The sequence below is a fragment of the Protopterus annectens genome, chromosome 6.part0 (assembly GCF_019279795.1).
Source record: "Protopterus annectens isolate FY-2018-M chromosome 6.part0, PAN1.0, whole genome shotgun sequence".
In the NCBI taxonomy this organism is placed as follows: domain Eukaryota; kingdom Metazoa; phylum Chordata; order Ceratodontiformes; family Protopteridae; genus Protopterus; species Protopterus annectens.
Window position 1 is genome coordinate 1,903,677,657 of NC_056737.1, and position 13,608 is coordinate 1,903,691,264.

At 36.4% G+C, this 13,608-nt stretch overlaps 1 long non-coding RNA gene across 1 annotated transcript in view; it reads left to right on the plus strand.

Annotated features, from left to right (window-relative positions):
• The window catches only part of LOC122804977, a 201,460-nt gene extending 191,416 nt beyond the window's left edge, over positions 1-10,044 (plus strand). The window contains exon 3 of the long non-coding RNA XR_006365259.1: positions 9,756-10,044. This is a non-coding gene — a long non-coding RNA (uncharacterized LOC122804977). The remainder of the gene's footprint in view (positions 1-9,755) is intronic.
• Positions 10,045-13,608: the final 3,564 nt, after the last annotated feature.

Sequence of the window (13,608 nt, forward strand, 5' to 3'; positions counted from 1 at the left end):
TAACAGGGGAGTCACCCGCCTACCCTCCTACGGTCTCGTCGCTCATAAGAATGAACCAATTTCTCACCAATATGTCCCATATCAAAGGGAATTGTAAGTTGTATGTAAGAATAAGCCCATGTTGAAATGGGGCAGTTGTCGAAACCCTACTTTCCAAAGGTGCACAGAGTCTAGAAATGTCCAAACCCAACAGTGGGTAGAAATAACCTTCCACTCTCTTTTTGGATACTTCCTCAAGTAAAGGTATCACAAATTCTTCAGGGTACCCCCTGTTGACTAACATACCCAATAAAACATCCCTTTCCATGTAAAAGTCATCAATTCTGCTGATCATGCGGGCCAATCTCACCCCTTGTCCTTTTATTAAGGATCCTTTTTGATGAAGGGGATGTCCACTGTCAAAATGAAGAAGGGTGTTCGAGTATGTGGGTTTCCTGAAGATGTTAGAATAAAACTGGTTGTTCTCCAGATCCTTGGAAATCTGTATATCCAGGTAATTAATGGATTCCATATGAGTTACCATGGTAAACTCCAGAAAGGTAGTACTGGAGTTGAGAAACAGTAGGAATTCAGACAACTGCTCCTGGTCCCCCCTCCAGAAAATAAGGATGACAGCAATACTCCATTTCCTTTTCCTCTACCTATTCGGCAGATGACCGCAGCCAGCTGGTCGCCACATGGGCGTTTGGGAAAAAGGAAAATCACGGAGGACAGACACGAATTACAGAAAAAGGTACTCAAACTGATACCAAAGACTTAGTGGTAAATTTATCAAATTATTGCTTGACTGATAATGAAAGGTCTTTATTAAATCATGGCCTTTCATTCATACCTTCAAAGTCGGCAGACATTACTTTAGATATTTTTATTTATTTTATTTATTTTATTTTACATTTGTTGACCGGGCTAGTCTAGCTGGATATATTTCCATTTTCAGTAGAGGCCCGGGGAGAAAAGCTCCACACAGAAATACACGTAAAAAGAAAAAAAAACATACAATCAAAAAGCAATGTCAATAATAACAAATGGCAATATAATGTCAAAATAAAAACTTAATTAAGAAAATATATCAAAATTTTAACTTGTATGAGTGACAAAGATTCATGTTGAAGGATGAGATGACAGTGAGAAAATGTAGGGTGACAAGCTGTTGTACAAAGCGAGATTGAGCTTAGCAAAAGGATAAATATCAGAGAAAGAGAGCAAAATTACTATAAGAGGATAAAAAGGAAGCCATATAGGAGAGGAATGTAAAACAGTAAAGGCAAAGAAGCAGAAAAGACCTGTTAGATATAAGCTAAAGAGAGGTAAAGGATAATATGAGTTAGGAAGAAAAAAAGTTATAAAATGAAAAGAAAAAAGAGAGAGTGGAGGGTAATTGAGGAGGAGGTTAACAGATGTAGGTAGGAAGATTAGTCAGGCTTTATACAGGAACAAAGCCAATGACTTTTGAAGTAGTTCTTAATTTCTTGTTTGAAGAGTGGTAAAGATGCGAGTAGAGTGATTTCACTGGGTAGCATATTCCAGCTCCTACCAATTGTGTTTGAGAATAGGGAGTCGCCGGCTGAGTTATTGGATTTTGTAAGGCAGGCCATTAGTTTCTTAGAAGATCTAAGAGAGTTGAGATTATTATAAGGGATTAAAAGTTGAGAAAGAATAGGGGTTTTATTGGGTTGGTAGAGTAATTTGTGGGCAATATTGAGTTGGGGAATAAGCAAAAGGTTTTGAAATTCCACCCATCCTAGTTGTTTTAGGTTCACACAGTGATGTGTTCTATAAGGGTTGCCAGTAGCAAATCTGGCAATGCTGTAATAGGATGTGGCAAGTTTGTTAAGGTTGGCTTTCTTACCCGGAAAGTCGGTCTAAGTTTTTTGTTGGATAATACAACTGTAGGTAGTAGAAATATGTTCTGCAAACCTTCTACCTTTATACCACAAGGACACCCTCTACTTGAGGCATTTGAAAAAGCCTGCAAATGCGACTTTTTTGAATTATATAAATCGAAAAATACGTCTGAATTTTATAATTTAACTTATGAGGAGTTCCAATCGATTAAGAAGCTACAGGAAAATTAGACAATAGTTATTAGACAGGCTGATAAAGGGGGTGCTATTGTAGTTTTAGATGCTGAAATGTATATGAATAATATGATGACTATGTTGGGTGAAGCTGACACATATCAAGTATTAAATGGAGTAATGTTGAATAAATGAATTAAGAATGTGCAATCTGAATTATATGATATGTTTTTGTGCCATACTATTGATGGTGATTTATATAAGTATTTGTTGGTTGAAAATCCTCTTATTCCCACCCTAAGGGGACTTCCCAAGGTACACAAAACCCTTATTAACCCACCTATGAGGCCAATAGTCTCAGGTGGTGGTTGGCTCATAGAGCCGGCTTTGATATTCATTGAGAAGCAACTTCGACCAATTGTTAACAACACCAGCTCTATATTGAGAGATACGCAAGATTTTTTGGAAAGTTATGGTGAATATGTTTTACTTAAGGAAAGGGCATGTGATGATTTATTAGTTACTCTAGATGTGTTTTTTTTTTGTTTACATCGATTCCGAATAGTACAGGGATGGAATTCCTGAGACTATTTTTGATTGAAAAAGGGGTATCTAGGAATTCTATCATTAAGATTCTAGCTTTACTTGATTTAGTGCTAAATAATAATGTGTTTCTATATGACAATGTTTATTATTTACAGAAAAAAGGGGTTGCCATGGGCACCCCATGTGCTAACTCTTATGCCAACCTTGTGTTTGCATATTGGGAAAGCACTTATATTTTGTCAAATACCATATATAGTAAACACATAAAATTCTACAAACGTTTTGTAGATGATGTGTTTTTAGCATGGGAAGGCACAGAAATAGAATTAATTGAATTAATTGAATATATTAATGGTACAACAGATTTCTTAAGGTTTGAACAGAAGTATTCCTATGAGAAGATGGAATTTTTAGATGTTCAGGTGTTGTAGAACAATGGAAAAAATACACTCTGAGATATATAGAAAGCCATGCTGGAAATAGCATACATTCTCAACATGTTTAGCATAATATAGTGAGAGGTCAGACTCTAAGAATGTCACGCCTCACTACTAGTGATGGAAGCTACAATATGAAACGAGATGTTGGCTAAAAATGTGTCATCAAGAGGATACAGTAAACAAGAAGTCGAAGTTGTTTATCAAATTAATGATTCAATAAGAAAAGGAAAAGGAAAACCATTTTTATACAAGAGTGGGAATAATAATGGGAATATTAATAAGGAACAATGGAAGGATGAGAACAGAATAGTAATTCCTTATTCAAACAAGAATATGGGAATTAGAGAAATAATTAAAAATAATTGGGGTATATTAACTGCAAATGAGAGAATAGTTGAGATAGTAGGTCCAAGACCTATTTTTTCATATAAAAACACAAGTCACTTAAGAGATTGTTATGTTATGAGTATAGTAATAAAAAGATACCTATTTTATCTAATAGACAGGGTACGCTACCTTGTAGAGGGTGCAATCATTGCACGTATATGTCAGGGATTGATTATTTTATACATCCCGATATGGACTATAGATATAAATTTAATTTTTATGCTGATTGCAAATTAAGGAATTTAATATACATAGCTGTCTGCCAGACATGCCCATGTTTTTATGTAGGAAAAACGAATAGGAGTCTTAGGGAACGGGTCAGAGAGCATGTTTATGCAATAAATAGAGAAGATGAACACAATGCTTTGGCCCGACACATTTTAGACAAAGGTATGACATATAAATTTAAATTTAGTGTTTTAGAATTGATTAGAATAACAGATAGATTGGGGGATATAAAAAATTACACTGAGGAATGAGAAAATAGATGGATAATTAGGTTACAAAGCTATAGGGGACATGGTCTGAATGAGAAAGTAACTCTCAAGCCATTTTTAGCAGCACGTTCCTATGCTCATTAAAATTAAAAGGTTTATGTATGTATTCATATTCATGTCAGTGTATTTATTAATAGTTTATATATTCTAGAAGTTTTCTAAGAAATGTTGTTATTGCATGAGTGTTGCTTTTAAATGAGAATGATTTTGTAGTGATGCAACTAAATAATTGGCCAATAGGTGTATTGTAACACTATTTAAATGTATGCTGAGTTGTTAGCAGTTGTAAAAGTCTGATGAAGCATTGGAAAACGTGAAAGAGCTTACTTTGTTACTGCAGTCATTAAATTGTCTTATTTCATTTTATTTCGTGCTGTGGTGAGCCTCATTTTGTTCGTTTGAGTTATTGCATTGATTCTGAAGAGGCTCCTCACCCAGAGCTGTTTTGTCTGACATTTTTTTTACCACATAAAGATGGACAGACCATCCAGGGATCATCTACGCATCCGGCTGGGAGCCAACCATTATCAGTTTCACGCACTGCCCTTTGGTCTCACTACAGCCCCCATAGTGTTCACCAAATGTATGGCAGTAATCACCGCTCATCTGAGATGGTTGGGATTTCAGGTGTTTCTATATCTAGATGACTGGCTCCTCACTGCCACCACCAAGCATCAACTTATTCATGTGAGGGACACAACCATAAATCTCTGCAATCAATTGAGGATTACCATCAACTCTGAAAAATCTGCCTTATTGCCATTGCAGCAGACCATCTTTATAGGAGCAGAACTAAACACAGTTTCAATGACCAAAGAAAAACACACTGCCAGGTAAAGCACTCCCCTCAAATATTTGAAACCATGTAGAAAAAAATGAGGATAGGGAGTGCACCACAAGCTGATACTCAAAATTCAACGAATAAGTCCAAGAAAATCACTAGTGGAATAAACTCTTCTTTATTGTAGACAACAATAACTGCAGCAGAGTAGTAGTAAGCGCTTTCGCGTTGACACCCAACGCTTCATCAGACATAAAAAGCTGCTGAAAACAATCTCATTTAAACATCCAATAGCATGATGTCATAATTGACTTAAAGAAACAGTTGAGTCCCAAAAATATATAAAATTGCAACTGAATAAAAACATATATATAAGAACATGTAAACGAAACATGATTGTTAAAAACCTTAATACAAAAACAACTATATAAAAATAACATAGAGATAAACATCAATGTTTCAATGGTCTGGAGGCTAAAAAAGGCTTAATAGAAAGCCTTTCATTAAGCCCAAACCTGTGTGCTTGTAACTTAGTAATCCACTTGCCTTCTCTTTCTTCAACCCTATTCTTAGCATTACCTAATCTACTATCTGTCTTCACCAGTTCAAGGACTAGAAATTTAAAGATATGATTTTCACCTGCCTCAGCTACATGTTTTGCAAGGGCATTCAGTATATTACCTTTAGATATCGCATAAATATGCTCTCTTATGTGTTCTCTTAACGACCTAGTGGTCATACCTACATAAAACTTGTTGCATGCTAGGCACTCGGCTAGATAAACCAAGTTAGTGGACTTACAACTAGCATCATGTTTGAAAATATAGATCCTGTGTGTGTCAGGATGTATAAATTTGTCAGTGTTAGCTATATGTCTACATTGTTTGCAAGAAAGACAAGCAAAAGTACCAATTCGTGCACTTGTCTTGTCAATCATCTGAGGTTTGTCATAACAAAGTAGCCTATTCAATGACAGCATGTTCTTGTAAGCGACTCGAGGTCTATTGTCAACTAAAGATTTTATACTGTCATCTACCGTAAGGAGATTCCAGTGTCTGTTAAGAATCTTCAGAACATGTTTATTCTTATTAGTATATGGAATCATAATCCTATTGGTCTGAGGTCTAACTACCTGAGTAGAACTTGTGCTCTGGATACCCCGTCTCCTAATGATGGGTAAGGCTTCGTTATCCCTCTTGTTGTCACCTTCAGAAACAGCTTCAAGGACTGATTTCCTGTTGTAGCCTCTATTAGTAAAATTAGTAACTAAATCCGACTTCTGTTTTTGATATGCTGGATATGTAGAAGTTAATCTAGAGGCTCTCATGACCTGGTTCTGAACAATATTCCTATAGACGTGTTGAGGATGCATGCTATTTCTGTGGAGTAAATTATTCCTCCAACAATCTTTCCTAAATAGCTCAGTATCAAAACTATGGCTGTTCTTGAACACACTCACATCCAAAAAATCCACATGTCTAGAGGAATGTGCAAAATCAAAACTCAAAAAATCAGTGGTTGAATTGAGATAATCAATAAAGTCTAAAAGATGTTCAACAGTGCCTCCCCATAAAAGGAAGACATCATCCACAAATCTATTGTAGAATAACAGTGAGTCAAGAAAGATGGAATCTTGATTAAACACAAAAAGCTGTTCCCAGTGTGCCAAAACTAAATTGGCGTAAGCGTTGGCACAAGGGGTGCCCATCGCTACTCCTTTGGTTTGTAAATAGTAGCTGTTCTCATAGCATAGCACATTGTTCTCAAGAATCACTTCGAGTAGGGATACACATCTATCTACCATGTGAGGTGTGAGCTCACTGTGTGTCAAAAATGCTCTAATGTATTCTAAGCCTATATCGTTAGGAATTTCAATGACATTAACTCTGCCTCAAGAAATAATTTGTCTATTACAAAAACAAATATTAGACCTGCTTCGAAGAAAAAAAGCCCCAGTCTCAATGGTACTCAAATTGCTAGAATCGATGGTGGCAGCAGTTATTGCCATCCCCCTCTCTCGAATGCACATGCAAGTTCGACAATGGTTCCTTTTCTCTCAATGGTCTTTTTCTGGAACGTCCAATGTCACACCAAATTATCATAATGAATACATGCAAGAAGGACCTTCAATGGTGGCTGACGTCTCAACATGTATCTTGGGGACATCCATTCATTCTCCATAGCCATGGTGACCATGGACGCTTCCTTGATTGGGTGGGGGGGGGGGCATTATCAGGGAAGAACAGCCCAAGGCACGTTGAAGAAAAGCGAGGCTCATCTGCATATAAATGTTCTGGAGATGAGAGTGGAACTTCTAGCATTGCAGTCCTTTCAAGACTCTCTACCTCTGGGAACAATTGCAATTCAGACTGACAACATGTCAGTGGTTTGGTACATCAACAAACAAGGAGGAACCAAGTCTTACCCTCTGTGTCGAGAGGCCATGAGAGTATGGCAGTGGTCAATCTCCTCCCAGTGCTTTCTGATAGCAGTGCACATCCTGGGGAAATCCAATGTGATAGCAGACAAGCTAAGTAGGGCAATCTTACAGCCTCATGAGTGGTCCCTAAAGCAACAAATAGCAGAAAGAATATTCTGCAGGTGGCACCAGCCTTGCTGCAATCTCTTTGCAACCCCAACAAACATGAAATGCAGCAGCTACTTTGCCCTGATTTCCCTGCAGGGGGGTGCTCTAAGGGATGCACTGGTGCACAACTGGCCCCTGGGTCTCATTTATGCATTTCCTCCCTTCCCTCTGATTCCCAAAATATTACATATAGCAAAAATTCTGGGAAGGACCATGATCCTAATAGCACCTTACTGGCCTCAGCAAATCAGGTTACCCTTCCTCCAGCCTCATCTTTTGGAAGAACCCTGGATCCTGGACCCATGACCCATCCTTCGGGGGCTCTTCATCCTTCTCTTCATTCCCTCAAACTGACAGCTTGGCTGCTCCAATTCCGACAATAGCCAGGATTTACAACCTCTCAGCTGAGGCCCAACATATTATAACATCCTCTCATAAATCATCCACCAGAAAGTTATATCTTAGCAAATGGAAGAGAGTTTCCTCATGGGCATCTCAGAATGATGTTGATCCTTATCTAGCTCCGAACCCATCTATATTGGAATTTCTAATTAAACTTTTCAATGAAGGAGCTGCTGCAGCTACCATCAGAGTTCAGTTAGCAGCAATCTCAAACTTTCATCTTGGCTTCCAGGGCTCCACTGTCATGTCGCATCAACTCACTAAAGCTTTTCTTAAAGGTGCCATTCATTTGAGGCCACCAATCAGGGCTTCAGTCATGCCATGGAATCTAAATTTTGTTCTCTCCAGAATCATATTACCTCCTTTTGAACCAGCCTTTACCTGTCCTTTAAAATTCCTTTCAAGGAAGACTGGAAGACCACTTTTCTGATAGCCATTACTTCTGCTCAGAGGATTTCTGAGTTGCAAGCCTTGACCATCAAACCGCCTTATCTGATTTTCCATAATGAAAGAGTTAGTTTCACTCAGAATTAATCCATCCTTTTTACCAAAAGTTTGTTCTGAGACAAATCTTAACCAATCCATTGAGTTGCCAGATTTCTTTCCTCAATACACAAATAGGATGGAACACATGCTGCACAAACTTGATGTTCATAGACAACTCCGATTTTATCTAGATAGAACGAAACAATTCAGATCAATGGATCAGCTCTTTGTTTCCTTTTCAGAGTCAAAAAAGGGTGCCCCAGTGACAAAAGTAACTTTGTCAAGATGGCTATCAGATTGCATTTCTTTCATTTATAATTCAGAGAATGCTCCCTTGCAACAAAAAAATAAAGGCCCACTCTACTAGAGCTGTTTCAACCTCATTAGCCTTTTCTGCAAGGTTGCCATTAGATTCTATTTGTGCAGCAGCTACCTGGTCAAAACCTCGTACCTTTATCACTCATTGCAAAGTAGACAAGGCTTCCAGGGACAGGACCTCCTTTGGTTCCACAGTTCTGAAGAATATTCTGCCATGAGCCACCCAAGAAAGATGGTGCTTGGGACACTACCCATCAGTAAAGAATGAACGGCGAGATAGAACAACTTCACATAAAGAAGTTATGTACTCACCATAACGCTCCATGTGAGTTGTTCATCTCGCCTTCATTCTTACATCCCACCCTCCAACCACCATCCAGTCTACTTGTGGTCCATCACTTTTCTTATATGGTGCATTGTCTGTTGGCCAGCTGTCTGAATGGCATATTTATACTACTAGGTAGTCAGGCAGCAAACAAGATCAGAGGGAAGATCAGAGTGCATCATGGGATAGGTAGGTAGCCTCAAGCTGGTTGAAGACCTTGAGCTTTTGCAGTTGGCCTCGGCTCTGAACCCATCAGTAAAGAATGAAGGTGAGATGAACAACTCACATGGAACGTTATGGTGAGTACATAACTTCTTTTTTAGCGTTGAAGGCAGTTCTAAAGGGTCTAGTGCCGAAACAATGTTGGAATCTACCAGAACTGATGTATTAGTGTGCACATTCATAGAATTCAGGAGATTATGTGCAGAATTTACAGGATTCACAATGGTAGTCACTGAAACAGCTTTCTCAACAGAAAGTATATCCAATAGTGTTTCTTGTATATTTTTATCTGTTGCTATTGGTTGTTGTTGCTTCCTGACTGCACATGGGAGCTGACCTGACCAAGCAAAGACATGTCCAAGTTTAAAATCATGAATGTCTCTGTCAAATTTACATTTTTTTTTGTTCTGTTAAATGTTTTTCAAAAGCAATAATTTGCTCCATAGTTTCTGCTAATAGAGCTGAATGAGAATTAGTTTCCATCTTTGCTATAAGGTCATTATATTATTGCATAAGTTCTGATTTTAACTGAGCTTGAACAGGCTGAAAAAAATGGTTCATAAGTTTCATATACTGAATTGAGCAGTCAAGATTTAAAACCTGCTATTGTTTTAACAATGTGGGATATTTATCCCTGTAAGTGGGCATTTTTAAAATGCATAGGCCCCTAGGAATTAACTTGTATTTTATATACACATCAAATGATAGCCACTGGCATTGCAGTCTCTTAAACTGCTGCATTTTAGTTTCAGACTCACGCAGCAATAAACACATGCTGACCATCTGAGCTGTCGACCATATTCCCATCATCCAAAGTAACACCTTGCATAAGTGGATTTGAAGCCATTTCAAGAAAATCATTTATTGCTGGTATTAGCGGTTGTTGATGTGTGCTGGTAGATGGTACTGAGCTGTATCGAGTTGCCATGTCCATGGGTGAAAAAAGAAAAAAAAACACAAATATAAAATAATTCTGCTACTTGGATAATGTCAGTGTACTAAAAAGTCAAGTAAAATAAAACAATATAAAAAGTAAACCGGCATCACGATACTCATTACTTAAACTGCAAGAAATTGCAAGTACTAGACTTTCAACAATACAGGCCTCTTCAGGCAAATAGTCAGCTGAATTAAAACACATGACTTAAATACAAAAAGGAAAAGGTCATGTGACTTCAGCTTTAAAGCGGTAACACACACAAAAAGACTAATACATAAATCAATACTTTACACATACTAAGAATACTAGAAAATACAAATATCTGCATGTAATTAAAAGCCATATGTTAAAACTTGTACATGTATTTGTATATCAAAATTATTTAATTTTATTTCATTTATCTTTTAGAACTAGCTTTATTTTCACAGTTTCATTGAGACCAGGTGGACAGTGTGCTTTAAAATGTATTATCCACTTATTTTCAATCATTTCTGTTTGGTTTTTCAGCTCACCACCTCTTAAGCTTTCTTGTATAGTTTGTAAAATAAAAAAGCAAAATTCATGAGATGTGTCTGTTTGTTTAATATGCCTGTATAGTGCATTTGTGTCTAGCTGACTTCTTATGGCAGATATATGCTCACAAATTCTCTCTTTGAACTTTCTATTTGTTTTACCTATATAAAAGGCACTATAGATCAGGCATTTTGCCATGTTTATTATGTAGTTAGTATTACATGCCCATGGCATCTAAGATGAAATGGTTTTAGCCTAACTGGATGCTTCAAAGTTGTTTCTGTAGAGAAATACCTACAGTATTGACAATTGTTACATTTTTGGGTTCCATACTTGGATATAGATGCTGTGTTTATATTCTTCTCATGTTCCTTGTAACATAAAATGTTTTTTAAGTTTCTAGATTTTTTTATACCCACATGTTAGCTTATCTACTCCTATGTCTTTAAAAGTAGGAATATATTGTGACATGTACCAGTGTTTTTAATACTATCCTGTATTTGATGAGTGTGAACATCATAGGGTAGAACACACCTAAATAAAGCTGTTTTTGTGTCCTTAACTTTATTATTATTGCTTATTGAAGTAATGTGATTATCAGAAAATATAGGCTTAATGCTATCTTGCTGTATTTGTGTTATTATATTCATTACATTATGTTCCTTATAGCCTATTTAAAAAAAAAATAATTGGCCATGTCATTAAACTGTATATCCATGTTTTCATTTCTTGTATTTAGTCTAGCCACACAGGTAAACTGATTTTACACTATATTTGCAAAACCACATGGGGAGGATGTATGCTATGCTTGTGTAGATATGTATGCATTTTTCCTGACGTCTTTCTTAAATAATGTAGTTTCAATTTTACCAGTGGTTCCCTTAAACAATCTAATATCTAAGAAGTCTATTTGGGTATAATGTATGGTATGTTTAAACCATAAAAATAAAGTATTTGAATTTAAATATAATAAAAACTCTGAAAATGCAGAAAAAGAACCATTCCATATCAAAAACAAATCATCCACAAAATGCCTATAAAACAAAATATTATTAAGAAAGCTATTGTTCATTTCAGGAAAACTGTTGAGAGCTGTTTGTATAGTGATTTGTTCACACAACAATTTTGTTTAGTTTAGATAATACAGTTGTGATATTGTGTAGCTTGACTAAAAGAAAGTGGCTGGGATTGATAGATGAGTGCCATGTGGTTCTGCAATGCTAATATTCAGGAGTTCACTTTGCAGGGTGGCTCACAGATTAGAAGACACACATTACTGTTTGTCTCTGAATCCCTACACTCATTGCTTGGCTGCTAATTTGTATTGCACTATGCACTAATTTTCTAGAAAGACCAGCTATAATATTTCAAAGTGGCTGACAGTCCCAGCAGTTGCCTTGTTTCTTTTTCTTTTTCCAAACTCCAATCAGAATGAGGTAGACAAAGGCATACAGAACTAGATGCTAAAAGAATGAGTATTTTTTTTTCTTGATTCTTCATGTTTCAGTTTACTTTTAGCTAGAAAGGGTAATAAGCATCTCGATTGACCACCCTTATAAAGAATGCCTTATGATGGGTGGCAGTTTAAAATCCAGAATGGTAACAATTTTTGAAGTAAGAAAGGATTTGAATATGAATTTGAAAAGGGGTCATTTTATTTCAAATCACCAAGCTAAGTGAAGCAGAAAGCAGGACTGAGCTTTAATACTGGGGCAGTTTTCCCTTCTGCTATTTTTTACATTCCTTTTTTTAGTTTTGGCTACTACATTGGGAGACAAACAATGAAACGCATAATGTTTATGAAGCATGAAGATAGTATTTTGGAACATAACTAGTTTTTGTGGAAGGTTATGAATATGGAAAGCTATCCCTCCTTTCTCCAAACATCAAGTGAATCGGCATGCTAGGATGAGTTCCAAGAGACTTATGTGTTTTCACTTCTAGTCACATTTTTTTAAGTTCAGTTTGGTTCTGGCTGGAGTGGGAAACATGAAAACAAGACTGGAATCTGAGATTCCAATTTTCTATCTAGAAAGGCAGGCAAGTGCACTTTTTATTTAAGGGAGCACATTTTAAAAGTCCACAGTCCCATCCTTAATGATAAGTTGTTGATAATTAATATATCATCATCCTGCATTAAATTTGGGGAATGTCTGATTGTAAGTTAGACTGTATTTAACATTTCAGACCATATTTTAGCTTGTTATATATGGAGCCTTATCTCAGTGACTGTTATTACACCTTTACAATAAATTCTGCCTCAAAAGGAAGTTCCACGGTAACTGTGTAACATTACTTTACTAGCAGAATATTTGCAGTTTTACCACTTTCATTTATGATCTAGAGCCACAAACTGTGTATGTGGAAAGTCTGGACAGAGACTTGCATCTGGTGAACACAGTGTTGTGAAGAACAGTACTCAAATAGCTTTTATATGGGTAAAGATTAATTCTTCACTGTTCCCTTACCTCAGGTCCTTGCTAGCATATGCATACATATTCAGTGCTAAAGGGTAATCCAGGCTCAGGCTCTACAGTGGTCTTAAAAAGTGAGAGTTAAAAATATGTGCCAGCATGAGGATTAAGTTATCATTTCGGTTAGCCAGTATTTATGACTGCTGTGTCTACAAGTCATGAATGGAGAATTCTAATAATCTTACTTTAAGTGAATATTTGACATTAATCTAATTAAGAAGTTATCATTCAATTTAGTAGAATTTGTTAGATATTATGAATATAAGGCTGAAATTTATTCTGTTGTAACTATGCTGAAAGATAAAGCATAGAATAAAAAGTTTGCTTGAATATATGTATAGAGTTTAGCAATGTAAAATGTGCATTCATACTGTATGTATAACAAACAGGCTTCTCTTCACAGCATCAAAAAGAAAAAGCCTAATAAAGCAATATTGGAAAGCAAGGATTACATGATTTTCTCATGTTTGCAGAACAAATATCTATTAACAGACATCCTTTTTTATAAATTCAGCAATACGTGATTTTTTTTCAATAGGAACAGCTTGTACAGATGTTTCCTTTCAGATTTCTGTTAATGGCATCCTCACATCAGCAAAAGTGCTTACATGTAAATCACAAAAGGACAATAGAAAAGTCTAAAAACAGACATTATGTGACTTCCCACAGAAG